This window comes from Colobus angolensis, unplaced genomic scaffold, assembly GCF_000951035.1.
Source record: "Colobus angolensis palliatus isolate OR3802 unplaced genomic scaffold, Cang.pa_1.0 Scaffold181, whole genome shotgun sequence".
NCBI classification, from domain to species: domain Eukaryota; kingdom Metazoa; phylum Chordata; class Mammalia; order Primates; family Cercopithecidae; genus Colobus; species Colobus angolensis.
Genome location: NW_012114944.1, coordinates 5,510,692 through 5,516,590, shown reverse-complemented (window position 1 = coordinate 5,516,590; position 5,899 = coordinate 5,510,692). Strand labels below are relative to the sequence as shown.

Below are 5,899 nucleotides of genomic sequence, written 5' to 3'. Positions count from 1 at the left end.
GGCCACTGCACTCCAGCCTGGGCGACAGAGCGAGACTCCGTCTCAAAAAAAAAAAAAAAAAAATGCATTCGAAATGAAATGAAATATGTTCTACAACTAAAAGTTACTTATAATGCTTGGATTACATTGCTAGATCAGAAGAAAGGAAGGTATAGAAAAGTCTGTATGTATTTCTGTGTTCAATCTGCCTTATCATTTTAAACTTACATTTTTAAACACTTGAAAGCAAGATAATTTTTAAGAATTTGAAAAGTATTAAGGACGTTTTTCCCTATTAAAAAATTCATCTTTAGAGATTGCTTTCAGGGCCAATTTACAAGACGCACACTAAATTTTTTTTTTTAATTTTTTTTTGTTTATATGTATACCCTAATCTTTGCATTCCTCTTTCTATCCCATCCTTCAATTGACTAGGTGATCAAAGTTTATCTCTTTTTGTTTCTGATAGAACTGACTGTTTCCAGAAAAGGTAAAAATCTATTCTCCAAAGGGCAGTGACTTTCTACCTGTGAAAATAAAAAATAAACTTCAGAAGAAAATTCTGAAAGAGGAGTTTAGAGATATTCCAAATAAAGGTAATATAGTTTCACTGGAACTGAAATGTTGCCTTCCAATTCTATTACAGAAGGCAGAGTGGCACATGTGGCACCTGATTGGGATGGACTCACTAAAGGATTTAACCCAGACTTCTGATCCGCAAATATTACTGCTACATTAACTGATTTGCAACAAAGAAAGAAAACATCATCCAGTTGATTTTATTATTTAAATATGGGCTCAAATCTTAAATCTGACGAACTAATAAATAAACATGTCTGAAAAGTAAATAGTAGATGGTGAACTGGTATGGCTGAGGCATTTGTACTGAACTCATGCTGCTTCCTGGAGATCACTGCATTCTTTTCTGTGCTCAGTAATCTACCTAAACTATGTCAGAGATTCGCCTGAGACTTACTTTCCTGTCCTTTCTGGATCAGATTATGTCTTTATTTAGAAAATTAGAACATTTGTTTGTTTTTAGGCTACAAGCACCTCTTCTCATCTTTATAATGTCTCCAAATGTCTCAGAGGATTCCTAACAGTATCTGTGTTTCTTGCACATTATGGTATAATTTATCTGTGTCTGGAGATCCGAAATCAGGCAAAGTAGTTAAGGGCACTCTTTCTTCTTCCTCGTGTATCTTGAGACACAGTTCTCTACACTTGTGGTTTGTCTGACCCTTTTGAGTTCCTGTTATGCTTCCATTTGCACCAGAAGACAGTGGAAATCAAGTGAAATTAAGTGTAAAATGTCAGAACTAGAAAAGCTATTAGATCAAGTTTAGATAAAGAAATGAGAAGGATTTAATCTGCTTTGTTCCTTACTAAGACATGTACATGGGGCTGTATCCAAGATAAAGCTATGAAACACTTGAAACACTAACTCCCCTTGTAGTGAGTCTATGTTTATGTGCAGCAGACTTTTGAGAGTAATTTGGCTTTCTGTATATATCTGCCTATAGATTAAAAAAATATACTTACCAGAAGATCCAAGACCCAGTTATAAGTTAATTGATGAACTTCCTGGTTTATACATTAGAGCTTGTTAGTGGATGTCCATCCGGGGGTCGGAGAGAGGGAGTGATTGATCCACTGTCATTATGCTGCTAAATCAGGTTCCTAAGGTATAGCCCCTGGAACATGGAGATCACAGCAGGGTACTGCCCCTTTGACAGCCCTTTGGGCACCTAGCACCCTTCTCCATGGTGTACTTTGATACCATCTTGTTGCTAGTTGTCCACAAATGCCTGTTCTGTGAGACAGTCCACCTCTTGGTTTGTAAGGCCAGACATAAACACAGCTACTTCTCAAGAGGCTGTTACTGACCACAATAGGTCTTTTCTGCTTTTGTTTTGTTTTGTTTTTTTGAGACAGAGTCTCACTCTGTTGCCCAGGATGGAGTGCAGTGATATGATCTCGGCTCACTGCAATCTCTGCCTTCTGGGTTCAGGCAATTCTCCTGCCTCAGCCTCTGAGTAGGTGGGATTACAGGTGCCTACCACCATGGCCAGCTATTTTTTTTTCTTCTTTTTGTATTTTTAGTTGAGATGGAGTTTCACCATGTTGGTCAGCTGGTCTTGAACTCCTGACCTCAAGTGATCCAACCGCCTCAGCTTCCCAAAGTGCTGAGATTACAGGTGTGAGCCACCGTGCTTGGTTGGTCATTTCTTCCTAAAGGCAAAACCCAGAATCCTTCCACCTGTTAACACCTGTAAATCTTCTGAAATACTCCTTGGAACAAAGACTGCTCTTTCTTCTTTAGACGTATGACATGAAAATCCATTTTTACAGCCATGCAGTGAAATGTGCAGCTATGTGGAGAGCTTCAAGAATAAAGAAAGATTACAATAGACTTCATTCAAAACTTTTTAGAGATTCTTCAAATAATGATATCTAATTGAAGAGTCTGATACATGTTCCAAGGCTGAATCCTGGGCCTTTGCAGCAACCAGAAAAAAGGATTGAAAATGCCTAAAAGCTCTAACACTCACTTTAAAAAATGCTTTAAAATTATAATTATTGAAAAATACTATTTGGAACTGTATCATGATTAAGGAAACATCAGAAAATAAAGTAGCTTGGCAATTTTGAGTTACTTTCCAACTAAAAAAATCTGTTTAATGGACTTTGAAATGATATTGTATTTGTGTTTAAAAAATATGCATCTCTATCCAGGTTGACAGCTTAAGGACCAGGCTCTAGCCAAACAAAATCTGAAGTGACTAAGGCATTGCTTCTCAAATAAGAACAAATTGGAACTGCCATCTCAAATCACTAACATGTCTTCTGGCAAGACTAGATTAGCACTCACACTCACATCTGATGAGGGAGTCACCTCAAGCTTGCAAACAGCCAGTTTGGATTACCCAGAAAGGGCATGCTAAAACCAGCAAAGGGTTGCCAGGCCTCTGTTCTTTGGCCAGCCTACATAGAATGGAGAATTTTGTAGAGGCGATGTGTTCAACACTTGGATACATTTCAGAAGACAGTTTGAGTCTAGTTTCTTTTGTCTCTAGGCCAGCTCAAAATAACCAGGCACATGCCCTTGCTGACCTCTAAAGGCAGGTCACTGTTAAAGTAAGTCATACTGACCCTTGCTTGACATCTCTTCTTTGTTTCATTCTGCTACCTGACTTTGGTTCTGCTTCTGGCCCTTTAGAATTGGTGTTTGAACTTGGTCTCTGTTCTTTAGGTCCTGGATTTTCCAAACAGATTCCAATTGAGTTTATCCTGCTGGCTGTCTATGAGCTAGGCTACCCTACTTCTTGCTCTTCTGAGACTAACTTCCAGTATAATTCACTTGGCTGACTGGTTCTTCTCTGTGTCTGCAAGAGTATATGTGAGTGTTTGGTGGAGAGGGGAATAGGATGTATGCTCAATTTGAATAATCAGTCACTGAAATGAGAGAGAGAGAGAGAGAGAGATCTAAACATGGAGAGTAGGAAGTAAAACAATTGCTTCTCCTTATTGACCATTCTTAGGTTTGAGGTAAATTCTTAATTAGGTATTTAGTTCTCTCCTAAGTATTTTATCCCAGCCCTCAGATTCTGCTGCCACCTGGTGCTAAAATGTTACAGGTAGTGATGACTAAATAGTTTGACAAACTCCAAGAAGTATCACCTAAATTCAGAGAGAACACATACTAATTAGGAGGCTGGATATTTAACATAGTAAGTAAAAGATATAACATTTTAAAAAATAAACAACAATAGCTTAGCGTAATACATAATGAACGTGTTATACCTATGAACAGATATATAAGATGTAATAATAGTAAATTACTATGTAGTTATGAGCTATTACCGTCTCTTAGAAGTATGGTCCATGTCAGGGCCAGGTGCAGTGACTCACGCCTGTAAGATCCCAGCCCTTTGGGAGGCTGAGGTGGGCGGATCACCTGAGGTCAGGAGTTCAGGACCAGCCTGGCCAACATGGCAAAACCCCATCTCAACTAAAAAAAAATAAAAAATATATATATACAAAAAAAAAAAAAACGTAGCTGGTCGTGGTGGCGCACACCTGTAGTCCCAGCAACTTGGTAGGCTGAGGTAACAGAATTGCTTGAACCCAGAAGGTGGAGGTTGCAGTGGGCTGAGATCATGCCACTACACTGCAGCCTGGGCAACAGAGTGAGGCTCTGTCTCAAAAAAAGAAAAAAAGAAAGAAAGAAAGAAAAGAAGTATGATCCATCTCTAATCCCCATTTGAGCCGTCACTCCCAAATATGCTTAGTGTTAATACACATTAACAACAAATAATTTCAGTTAATGGCCTCCCTAACTGAAAAAAGTTTTCTGCCAGCTTCTAAGTTAAGATTGGTTAATTTTGCCCAAGGTTTATTTATATTTCACAGAAATTATTTTTTTTCCTTTTGTGGCCTTTATTGATCTACTATGTCTCCCCACTCTTCATTCTGCCACCATTTTTCTCTATTGCTCCTCCAAGAAGGGTCTGCTTCGATTGCTTCTGGTTTTTCCAAAATTGTTTTGTTTCTATTCTTTAATTCTCTGTCTTCTGAGATGTTCATATTCCCAGTGATTACATATCATCCACCCAACCTTTCCCAGTGGAACTTTTACAGAAATGCTGTCCTATTGGATTCCCACATACAGCAATACCTTACTCATTTGGCTTTTGAGTCCCAACTATTGAGGGACATGAGAAGAATTTTCCAAGGTTCAGGCAAAAGAGAAATTCAGTAGGACCATTCATCTAAGACAGATTATATTTTCCAGAGATGATCAAAAGAATAATTCCCACTCCACGTGCTCTTTTTTAACAATATGATTTCTGTTCTCTGGGTGGGTTTGTGACTTTGGAAGAAGTGATGCTGTGTGACTTCACTTAGATGTGATTTAGGTTAGATGATAAAAAGTGATAAAGTTTCACTGCCACCAAGCTGTGAGGAAAACCAAAGTAGCTTATACAGAGACACCACATGGAGAGGCCACTGTATTTTTTCCAGCTGACAGCCCAGCTGAAGTCCCAGCCACAGCCAGCATCAACTGCAACGACCCCTCCAGATGACTTCAACCCCAGCCATCAAGTCATTTCCAGCCTTCAAGCCTTCCCAGCTGAGGCCCAGACATCAGAGAAGGTAAACAAGCCACCTCTGCTGTGTTCTGTCTGATTCCTAATCCACAGAAACCATGAGGACAGTAAGATTGTTGTTTTATGCCACTAAGTTTTTAGAGTGGTTTGTTACATAGCAAGAACAATAGAAATGGTATCGTATTTAGTATGTTCCTTACAAATTGTGAGCAAGTATCCCAAGATTGGTGCAGAGCCCAACTTCCTTCTAGTTCATATATAAGTTTCTTGTCATCCTGAGGCATCTCCCTGAATCAGAGCTTAAGCAGCCTTCATTTCTTCTGATTTTGAGAGTCTTATTTCTGGCATCCCAGAAGCTCCATTACTAATCTGGGACTTGGCTTTCTAGTATTTCTATCTCATTCATTTCTGGCTCATTTCTTACATTATCCATAGTTTCTCATTCCATCAACTTCCCCTGGGATTCACATTTTCTTGGGATGAGTGGTAGTGGGAATTTCACTTCTTCTGAAGAGACTCCAACCTATGCACAGCAGTGCAGCCTCACCTTCTGGTTTCAACAAGACAGTTATATCATTGATGACCCAATATCATTATTTTCTAAATTATTCAGCCTTAACTTCAAGATAATAACAATATCTAAAATTTATTAAGATATTACTATATGTCAAGCACTGTGCTAAACTTTTTCCATACCCCTTTTAATCCTTAATCCTTTTAACAACCTTATAAAGTAACAACTATCCTCCTTCCCATTGTAAAATAAAAACAGTGAGGCAACACACCCTGCAAGTGGTAGAGGGGAATTT

At 38.7% G+C, this 5,899-nt stretch overlaps 1 long non-coding RNA gene across 1 annotated transcript in view; it reads left to right on the top strand.

Moving 5' to 3' along the window:
* The window catches only part of LOC105509961, a 9,574-nt gene extending 8,747 nt beyond the window's left edge, over positions 1–827 (top strand). Inside the window, exon 2 of the long non-coding RNA XR_001001501.1 lies at positions 449–827. This is a non-coding gene — a long non-coding RNA (uncharacterized LOC105509961). The remainder of the gene's footprint in view (positions 1–448) is intronic.
* The last annotated feature ends 5,072 nt before the right edge of the window (positions 828–5,899 follow it).